Source organism: Myotis davidii, unplaced genomic scaffold (assembly GCF_000327345.1).
Source record: "Myotis davidii unplaced genomic scaffold, ASM32734v1 scaffold1755, whole genome shotgun sequence".
In the NCBI taxonomy this organism is placed as follows: Eukaryota; Metazoa; Chordata; class Mammalia; order Chiroptera; family Vespertilionidae; genus Myotis; species Myotis davidii.
Genome location: NW_006286225.1, coordinates 454,515 through 466,343, shown reverse-complemented (window position 1 = coordinate 466,343; position 11,829 = coordinate 454,515).

Genomic DNA, 11,829 nt, shown 5'->3' with positions numbered 1-11,829 from the left:
CGATAAATTGTGCTGCTATGATCACAGGGACACATATATCCTTTCTGATTGATGTTTCTGGTTTCTTGGGATATATTCCTAGAAGTGGGATCACAGGGTCAAATGGGAGTTCCATTTAATATAATTAAAACATAGTGATTAATCACAAAAAATATGTAATTATATATGTGTTTTCCGATGGTTTTAGGCGATCCCTGTGAAAGGGTCGTTCAACCCACAAAGGGGTCACGACACACAGGTTGAGAACCGCTGACTTAGAGGAAGTGATACAAATTCTGAGATGTATATTACAAAAACGAGGAGATATAGGTATTTTCTAGATATGCAATTTATACACCTTTATTGTAATAAACATGGGATACTTCATCATTAATATCTTTACTGACATGAGATATAAGACATTTTGTTAGGTACTGACTGATTAATAAGTCTTAACAAGTAAATATAGTAGCTATGACACAGTTTCTGTGTTCCATAGAGTTTTGAGTTCACTAAGGAACTAACAGTGTTATAGGAAGGGAATAAACATCTTAACCCTGATAAAGATACCATTTAATTTTCCTATTGAGATCAAAGAGGGGGTGGGAAAGATATACCCTACTCCCTTTCTCTCAGAAGTCTTTCCTAACTTGGTTTTGGGTGCCATCAGCTGCTAGAAGTTCTCACAAACCTATTCCCCATACTCCTAAACTTTGGTGATTTAGGGTTCTAAAGTCAGTATTTAAGATACAGAATCATCATTAATGTAGTTTTCTTAGTGAACTTGGATTAATAATAATGTCTAATATTCTTATGTAAAAATGTACCCCACATTTTTAAGGGAAAATTTAAGAATAAAATTAAGGCCTACCTGGTTACAATTGATATATTAGAATAGCAGTATTTATTTTTTGATAAGGTTCACAATGGTGGCCTGATTAATAGGCTGGTATGGATTGGAAAGATGTAAATATCTTTAATAATGTAACATTTAAAATTTTATTTCTAAAGGTGACAGAAAATTAAAAATAACAGCATGAGGAAATTTGGGCTGGGACTAAAGAAGCATTTCCTGATAGTGTATGGACTTAAAGAATCTTAAGAAAAGAGACTGATATTAAGATTCTTTATCACTGCTCAGAATTAATTCTAGGTCTGTTTGAATTGGCGTATGTGCAGTATCAACTAAAGACAAGAGGATCAGCTTCTATGGTCCCATTTAGCCCTCTGAATACAATACACATATACTGACAAGAACTTATTTTTAAATTTATTAGTTCTAATCATTTTTATTTAATTAATGATTATTATAAAAGTAATTGAAACATTAAAGTGGGTTTATAGGGACTCTGTTTAGACAGGGAGTTATTTCAAACGATGCAAAAGAAAAACCCAAAACAACAATGCAGCTTTTCCATTCAGTGATCTCCAGGGAAGTGCAGAGAGGAACTTTGGCATCTATGTGACAGTATGTGAGGAAGCTAAAGAAACATGTTTCAACTAGTCCATCAGTAAAGTTGACCTTGCAGAAAAAGGAAATGTGAAAACTTTAGGGCAAGGACAGTATTAAATATTGTGGGCTTCCCGACAAGATTGCAGTGTAGGTAAAACGTGGTTCTTGCACCCTCCCACAACCACATCAAAATTACAACTAAACTACACAATAACCATCATTCAGAACCACCTGAAGTCTAGCTGAACAGAAGTCTTATACCCAGTAATATATAGAAGAAGCCATGTGGAGATCGGTAGTTAAGTGTGGTAGTTAAAAATCTGGAGGGATATCTTGGCTGTGGAGGTTCCTGTTGAGGAGCCCAGTCCCACTGGGTTCCATGCTGGGAAGAGAGGTCTGTAACTTCTGGCTGTGAAAGCCAGTGGAGATTGTGGCTGAGTGAGCTGGAGTATTCCAGACATCCATTTTAAAGAGCCCACACAGACTTACTCATTGATGGACTCACTTGCTCTAAGCTCCAGTGCTGGGGCAGCAGCTTGAAAGGTGCCAGAGACATATGGGGAGGAACTGAATTGTCTAGTTTTAAGGTGAGGGCTGGAGAGGTAGCTTTCTCCCAGCCTAAAGTGCTGGCAGAAGCCATTATTCCTTTGCTGAGCCCTTCCCCTGCAGGTATAGATGAGCACCATATCTGAGTCTCCATCAACCTAGCTATTACGGCTCATCCCACCCTGGTGGTTTCCTGAGACTCTGGCCCACCCAAGCCACTTCTAGTGGCTTTTCCATAGAAACCACCTGTCTTGGCTTAGGCTGTAGACCAAGCATGTCAAACTCAAAGGCTAACATGGACCAAATAAATGAGGCATGTGGCCCACGGGCCACTAGTTTAACATGCTTGCTGTAGACTTTCCTAAAATCTCTCAAAGATTCACAAACTCCAGACAATCAGCATCTAGTCTTGGCATGTCCCAAACCTCTTGCTAAGCAGCCCGATGTTTGACACAAGCAGCAACTGGCCTCAGTTTGCAACTTATCCTCTTCCCGTCACCTCCAAGTCCAGCATAAGTAGCAACTACCTGCAGATCACTTTGTAGCTTATACCAAGTGCCCAGGCAGCAGTGGATCTTGGCCTGCAACAGAATCCATCCCAAGAGGTCCCAGAACCAATACACTGGGTGGTCAGCTTCAGACCACACCAGAGCACCACCCAATCACTTCAACAAATGACACATCAAAAGATCAGACTCAACAGGCACCAGAGCCTCACTAAAGTGAATCCACTCTCCATAGAGGCAGCCCCAGTGCAACAGCTCCTCCACTATAGTTATAGCCAGTCCTCATAACCAATCAGCCTGAAGATCAATTCCTCCTGTTGATATATCAACAGTAATCAAGGCTCAAATGTGACTGGAGGGCACAGACAACCCATACAAGGGACACATCTTGAGCACAAACTCAGGTGATTAGGGAGACTGCATCACTGGGGCCCACAGAATACCTATTACATAAGGCCACTCTACCAAGACTGGAAGACTTAGCAGCTTTAGCTAATACATAGAAACAAACACAAGGAGGCATCTAAAATTAGGAGAAAAATGTTCCAAATGAAAGAACAGAACAAAATTCCAGAAAAAGTACTAAACTAAATGGAGATCAATAATCTACCATATGCAGAGTTCAAAGAAACTGGTAATAAAGATGCTCAATGATCTCAGTGAGAACTTCAACAAAGAGATAGGAAACATAAAAACAGAAAGAAAACATAAAAAAGAACCAGTCAGAAATGAAGAATACAACTGAAATGAAGAATACATTACAGGGAATTAGCAGTGGAGTAGATTTGGAAGATAAGGAAGCCAAAAAATACCTAATCAGAACAGCAAAAAGAAAAAATCCAAAGAAATGAGAATAGTTTAAGGAGCTTCTGGGACAACATCAAGTGTACCAACATTTGCATCATGGGGGTTCCAGAAGGAGAAGAGATAGTGCAAGGAATTGAAAACCTATTTGAAGAAATAATGACAGAAAACTTCCCCAACCTGGCAAAGGAAATAGACATAATGCCCAGGAAGCACAGAGAGTTCCAAACAAGATGAATCCAAGAGGCCCATACCAAGACATATAATTAAAATGCTAAAGGTTGAAGATAAAGAGAGAATCTTAAAAGCAGTAAGAAAAAGGTAGTTTCCTGCAAGGGAGCTCCCGTAAGACTGTCAGCTGATTTCTCAACAGAAACTTTGCAGGCCAGAAGGGCTTGCCATAAAATATTTAAAGGGATGAAATGCAAGGATTTACAACAAGCATGTCAAACTCATGGCCGGTGTGCCTCACTCATGCCTTGTTTATTTAAATGAGGCATGCAGCCCGCCAGCTCCAAGTTTGACATGCTTGATTTATAATGAAGACTACCAGCAAAGCTATCATTTAGAATCAAAGGACTGAAACAGTTTCCCAGAGAAGAAAAAATTATAGGAGTTCATCACCACCAAACCAATATTACAAAAAATGTTAAAGGTACTTCTTTAAGAAGAAGAAAAAGGAAGATCAAAAGTATGATTAATAAAATGGCAATAACCATATATATATATATTAACAATTACTTCAAATGTAAATGGATTATATGCTTCAATCAAAATGCATAGGGTGGCTGAATGAACAAAGAAAACAAGACCCTTACATATACTGTGGAGAAGAGACTCATTTCAGATTGAAAGACACAAACAGACTGACTCTAAAGAGATGGAAAAATATATTACATGAAAATGGAACCAAACAATCAAAAAGCTAGTATAATGATACTTATACCAGACAAAACAGACTTTAAAGCAAAGGCTATACCAAGAGACAAAGAAGGATTCAGCAACTCCACTTCTAGGTATTTATCCAAAGAAACTCCAAACACTAATTTAAAAAGACATATGCACCTACAAATTCGTTGTAGCATTATTTACAATAGCCAAGATATGGGAGCAACCTAAGTGTTTAACAACAGATAAATGGATAAAGAAGTAGTACATATATATGATGGAATATGACCTAGCCATAAAAAAGAATGAAATCTCGCCACCTGCCAATAACATGGATAGACCTAGAGGATATGATGCTAAGTGAAAGAAGTCAGACAAAGAAAGACAAATGCCAGATGTTTTCACTTATATGTGGGATCTACAAAACAAAATAAACAAGCAGAACAGAAACAATTGCATAGATAGAGAATATTTTGATGGCTATCAGATGGGAGGGGGTTTGGGGTTATGGGCGAAAAAGGGAAAGGGATTAAGAAGTACTGGTTGGTAGTTACAAAATAGTCATGGGGCATGTAAAGTGTAGTACAGGGAATATAGTGAATAATCCTATCTAATAAAGAGTAATATGCAAATTAACCATCACTTCACGATAAAGATGGCAGCACCCACAGCCAATAAGGAGGGAATATGCAAATTGACATGACAAAGATGGTGGTGCTGGCTGGAACCACAGAGCCAGCTGGAGAGCGGGCAGGAAGACTTGGCTTCCTGGTAAGGCGGCTGGAAAGCGGGAGGGAAGGCTTGGTGTCCTGGGTTGCCCCAGCGACCAAGGAATGGGACTAGGGGTGATCAGGCCAGGAGTGGAGGGAAGTTGGGGGTGATCAGGCCGGCAAGGGGGGTGCCAGTTGGGGGCAAGCAGGCCGACAGGGGGGAGAGTTGAGGGTGAGAAGGCCAGCAATAGGGTACAGTTGGGTGTGATCAGGTCAGCAAGAGGGGCAGTTTGGGGCAAGCATGTCAGTGGCGGGGGGGGGGGGAAAGTAGGGGGCGAGCAGGCCAGCAGTCAGACATCCCCCAAGGGACCCCAGATTGGAGAGGGTGCAGGCCGGGCTGAGTGGCGACATCCCCACCCCCGCCCCATGCATGAATTTAGTGCACTGGGCCACTAGTATTGTGATAACTATGTATGTTGTCAAACGGGTACAGATTTGTTGGGGGATCATTTCATAAATTATATAAATTTCTAATCATTATGTTGTACATCTGAAATGAATATATTATTGTATGTCAACTATAATTTAAAAATAAAAAATTATTAAAAAATAAAAATAAATAAAACAAAAATATATTTGTTTTAAATGTTGAGAAGTATTAGAATCGAGTTAAAAGAACATTTCTTGAATTATAAAGCATGATAATAAGTATAATCACAAAATCAATATTTAATGGTTTTATTTAAAAATTTTATTAGTTTTTCTTGAAGCACTTATGTCTGTTATGTTGAGATTTGATTCTACTTTATCTTCCCTCTTTTTAAGGGGTTATAATAACAGCAACATTAGCTGTTGACTATGTCCTTATGAGGGTATTAAAAAAATTGGCATACAAAATCCTTAAAATTTATACACTGAAGACTGACATAAGTATTAAGATACAATTGTTGAATAATAAAGTATTTACATTTCAGATATGATCATGAGTTCTTACATTTAGTGGGTTGACCAGTGAAAGGAAGGCTAAGGCAGCTCAGTGTTAAGTAAGGTTTGAAGGTTTGAATTGGGTCTCCTAATTGTTAAGGGCACTGCAGTCCCCTCAATCTGATATCTAGAAACAATATTGCTTAAAATAATAGAAGTGTTGAATTATTTTATATTTTCCTTCTAACCCTACTTTCTTGTTATAATAGGTAAGAATCTGTTTTTAAGTATTAAAAATGAAGCACTTATATAATGTGTCTTAAGGATAACAGAAACCTGCTGGGATCTGATAATTTCTTCATACTCTTACAAACATTACCTGTGATTTCATCCATTACTATATCAAACAAATTTAATGATTTGATATAATCTCTACAGGTCTAGATTTTAAAAGCTGGGTTGACCCTTTCAGAACTTGTCAGAGAAATTTGCATGAATTTTCATTCTAATTTAATGGAGATTAGACAAACTTGAAAATGCCTTAGTTTTCAGTGAAAATTAATTCACAGAAAGAGTAATATAGGTTTTTTTCCCTTACAGAGTTTTATCAGTTATTCACCCCAAATTATTTAGTACTTGATATGCATAAAACATTGTGCTAGGTTGGAAAACTTTTGCTCCCTAAAATTTTTTGGCTCTGTCTATCTCACTTTCAGTTTGCACATTATGGAGTGTTGATTCTATATTTCACCCATAAAATTTTCTAGAAAAATACTCACACATACCAGTAACATATTTTTATTTTTTTCAGAAGAATTATAAATGTAGAAACCTCATGAACAACTTAATACTGAAAACAGTGAAATAGCAATATTACAGGAAATAAATCATACTATGTTTGGTTACTTAAAAGAAAGAAAATTGTTTCCATGTGCCTTAAAGGAATTTGAATTTAGTTTCCAGAATTTAGATTTCAATAAAGTGCTTTTGAACTTTTTCTATTATTGTAATCTTGGTGACATTACTTTGGTGAGGTTTGATTTGTTCTTAATTTCAAAACACATTTGTGTATACTTATGAAAAGATTTTACTCAATATAGATAATACTATGTATACAATATTAAAAATATTATTACCATACCTGGTATATAGTGCAATGTATTTAGTCTTCAAATCTTCATTAAAAAATAACAGTAGAAATCCTGCATTCCATTGGGGGAACCATAGGTTGCCTGATGTAAAACCTTTTAGATAGTATGTGTGTCTAGTATGAGTTGCCTTTGTTCATAAAAGTCTGCTGTGGAGAGTTATTTCTGAATATCTCATCAGCTGAGATAAACCTCAAGTACCTAAAGTGAACTGGATGTCTGCTTAATCTCAAGAAATGTTCAGGTTCAGAAATATGGGTTCGCTGGAGAGCAAAATCAGTTTATCTTTAAAATAAAATGTAACGAACCAATAAAAGTACTATAGTTCAAGTGGCTGACATCATACTAAATGTCTTCCAGAAAACAGAGATTTTCTCATAGTATGATTTTGATGAAATTTTCTCTTATAGAATATACAAAGACTCAATTGATTGAGAACTTCAAACAATTGATGACTATGATATGGGTCTTGCTTTTATCAGATTAGAAGTAAGGCTATAAATTACACATGGTGCCATCTAGCCTATTTTCAAATTAGAAAACAAATAATACATATAGGTTTCCCATTGCTTTTTTGAACATAGATACAAATAAAAATGATTTGTTTTTCAGGAGATTATATAGTATAGAAACAATAAATTTATAAATACTTTTATTCTAACATGACTTTTGTTTAGTATAAGGGTACCAAAAGAAGTTGATTTATTGGATGCTGAATTGACATTTTGTAATTTTATGTCATACTAGAGGCCCAGTACACGAAATTCGTGGACTGAGGGGTGTCCCTCAGCCCAGCCTGTGCCCTCTCACAGTCCGGAAGCCCCGTGATTGATTGCCCCAAAGAGGTAGGCCCTGCCCACCCGGTCAGGGCTCTGCAATGGATCGCCCCCACAGAGGGAGGCCCCGCCCACCTGCCACAGTGCCACTGTGGAGTAGCCTGGGTCTCCCTGTTGGGGCGATGGTGGAGCCCCCTGATTGATTGCCCCGCCAGCCAGTGGCCTGGGCCTCCTTCTGCAGGGCAATCATGGGGTGATGGCTGGGCCCCCGACCAATTGCATTGCACCTGCCTTGGCTGGCCTGGCGCCAGTGGGTGTCGTAGTATGGTCGTCCAGATGGTAATTCCGCTCTTCAGCCATTCGGTCAATTTGCATATTATGCTTTTATTATTATAGATAGAAGATAATCTCAAGAAGATACTAAAATTATAGCTATAGTTTTGAACATAAAGGCTAAAAATAAAGTATGCAAAGTCATAAGAGGCTGCTTTTACTAGGATATATACTTTTCTTTTAAGCTTATTGAGAGTGAAAGACAGGTATTAATGAAAGTAAAGGCATGCCATAGGTAAAAAGTAACTAAAACTCAGACCAGGGTTTATGTTTGTTTTGAGGGGAATGACATAGAGAGTGGTGGTATAGGAGGCTGGGGGTTTGGTAGGGGAGGGAGAACAAAGACAAAAGCAGGTAACATGGAATAGAGGTTAAAAATTAGGAATTTAAAAGCATAAGTGATTTGTTCTCAGTTCATTGTATCTCAGTTCTTTGACTGGAAGCCTTACCAATAACAATAGTCCATTCACATATATTTTGTATTTATATGTATTATATACTGTATTCTTACAATAAAGTAAGCTAGAGCCTGACCTGCATGGCTTAGTGGTTAAGTGTCGACCTATGAACCAGGAGGTCATGGTTTGATTCCCAGTCAGGGCACATTCCCGGGTTGTGGGTACTATCCCCAGTGGGAAGTATGCAGGAGGTAGCCAATCAATGATTCTCTCTCATCAGTGATGTTTCTCTCTCTCCCTCTCCCTCCTTTTCTGGAATCAATAAAAATATATTTTAAAAAGGATAAGTAATCTAGAGAAAAGAAAATATTATTAAGAAAATCATAAGGGAGATAAAATACATTTACAGTATTTATTGAAAAAAAATCTGCGTTTATGTAGATTAAGCCTGTGTTGTTCAAGGGCCAACTGTACAGTCTTCTGAGAAGTGAGAAACAGCCAATTTGGAGAAAAAAACATACCTGCTAAAGTAGACATGAATATAGAATAGTGCATAAGGTCATATGCCCTGGAGCCCGGTCACCTGAGTACAAAGCTGGCTCCACCATTTACTAGCTATGGGAATATAGACAGATTACATGTGACTTTTACATGACAAAATTTCTGGCTTATCAGAACCTACCTATAACCAAGTTGACATGCTTGAGACCCACTGCATTACACATTTCAAATCTTTAGTGTTTCTATCTGTTAAATTAGGATAGTAAAAATATCTTTCTTTTAGGGCTGTTTCGAGGCTTAAAAGACTAACCTACAAAAAGGGCTTACAAATGTGTGTAACATATTAATTGCTTAAAAATATTAGCTGTTATATTATTAAATCTATTGTATATTTTGAATAAATATTATATTAATGGTAGATAGCCAAAGGAACAAACGGAATTGGCCTTAAAATATTGTTAAAGAAAATCTAACTCTCATTAGAAAGAAATGTAAAGAAGACTAGTTGTTACAATAGTTTTATGTATAGGCCATATTAAATATTTCTCATTTTTTTTTATCATGGTGGCAAAGTATGACAAGGAATGCTGCTTCTGAACATGAGAAAAATCCCACATCAATTGTAGTTACATTGCTTCAAAGAAAACAGAATTCTTTTGGTAATGGCATCTTTTCTTGTACTTACTGGCCATATGTATGTCTTTGGAGAAATATCTATTCAAATCCTTTGCCCCTTTTTAATTGGATTATCTTTTTATTGTTGAATTTTGAAATTTCTTTATTTTGGATACAAGTTTCTTATCAGATGCATGATTTGCATATTTTGATGATGTCCAATTTATTTTTCTTTTGTCTTCTGCGCTTTTGTGTCATATTTTAAAAAACATTACCTAGTTCAAGGTCATGAAGATTTCTGTTTTTTTCTTCTAATAATTTTATGTTTAACTCTTAACATTTAGTTCTATAAGCCATTTTTTTATATATATATATATAGTGTGAGGTAAGGGCTTAATTTCATTTTTTTCTGTATGTGGATATCGCGTCATCCCGGTACCATTTATTAAAATGACTGTCTTTCCTCCATTGAATGGTCTTGGCTCCCTTGTCAAAAATCAGTTGACTATAAATATATAAGTACCATATTCTTTTAAAAATCTAGACTTCAATAAATTTGTTCCAGTTGAATGGAAAAATGAGTGTGATTTAAAGAAAAGACATTTTATAATAAAGTTTCTTTTCATTCAGTTGATAAATCATTATACTTGGCAGATTCTTTGTTATTACTATACCAAGTTTATGTCTTAGCTGAAACCAATTTTTTTACTTCCTTAGGTCACATAACCTTTGTCCTCCTTGCATTATATTGTTCAATTAACCTTCTATTTAGATATTACTTATTATAGTACATTCAGAGGAAAAATATTAATTTGAACAAAAGTAGTTTGTGGCTACAAAAAAGAAGAATTTGAATTAAAAATTTATTATATATCCAGTCTCTTTAATTCATATGTGGTAAACTAACTTAAAATTTCCAAAAACTATCATATTCATTTGAGGCAGTGTAGTTTTTATTAGCTTGAATACCTCAATTCTTTTTTCTTTACCTGTAACCTTTCCATCTAGTGTCCTCTTGTTTTTTTGACTAATATCTCACTTACATAGATTGTATCCTAACCTCACTCTAAAAGTCCCAAGCTTTTATAACTGAAGAATTAACATACAAGGGTAAAATATTTGCTTGTACAGGGTTAGATAATTGAGATGTTGATTTTGTAAAAAACAAACAAAAAAGAATAAACAATCCCCTCCAACTAATAATAAACACCTAAGCTATACTACCATTAAGATAAAAACCAACAGGTGTTTTTAGTAGACAAAAAGGCAAATATTGTATAACTAAAGAGACATATAGAAGAATTCTAATATTTAAAACAATTTGAGAGCAATCAGGACAAATTTCATAGGTTTCATAGGACAATTCACTTAAAAATCAAGTGTAATTTCCAAAAAAGAAGTAAAACTCACATGAATTCCTCCATTGCCCTTTCTGTAAACCCCAATACACTTGAATTACAGATTTACAGTTATTCCCAGAATTTTATTTTTATGAGACATTGTCTTATCTAAGTTCTGCACAGGCTATAAAACAAGCCACATCTGTTTGATTGACTCACTTGCCAAAATGTTAATGTCACCGCTGCAGTCTCCCAGCTCTCCCCCACTCTGTGTGTTAGGTTTATGAAAATCAAAATATCAATTACAACCTCTCATTTAACACTTTCACATTATGACATGCTAATGCTTTTGGCAAAATTTCCACCGGGTATTCAGATTTAGGGTGGACTTAAAATAAAAATGAAATGTGAAAGAAACTTAATTTTCTTCTTATTGAGACATCAGTGAAAAATCTACATAAAATGAGATTTTATACTCCCCTGCCTGCTTCCTTAGCAATATCTTGGAGCTATTAGATTTTATTGAAGTTTATTTAACTGATTAAAATTCATTTCCACAAATGCTCTCAATGGATTTAAAGAAGCTGATGATAAAAGTATACTCAAGAACCTCATTAACTAGAAGTAAACTGGCCCAGAAACCTGGTTTATAGTATCTCATTGCAGTTGATTTTCTCTTCATGAGCTCATGTCAGTGATCTCTTCCATCTGCATAATGGGTCTGATAATAGCTAAAGGACTGGCTTGAACATGTGTCCAGTTCATGTTTCAACCTCACTACATAAAATAGTAATAGTCCTGGGAATTGAAAATTAAAGTTTTGTAAATAGAATAATTTTAAATACATTAGTGGAGTTTACCACTCAGAGATGACCGTTATAAAGTGAATAACCTTTAATAAAGTTAAT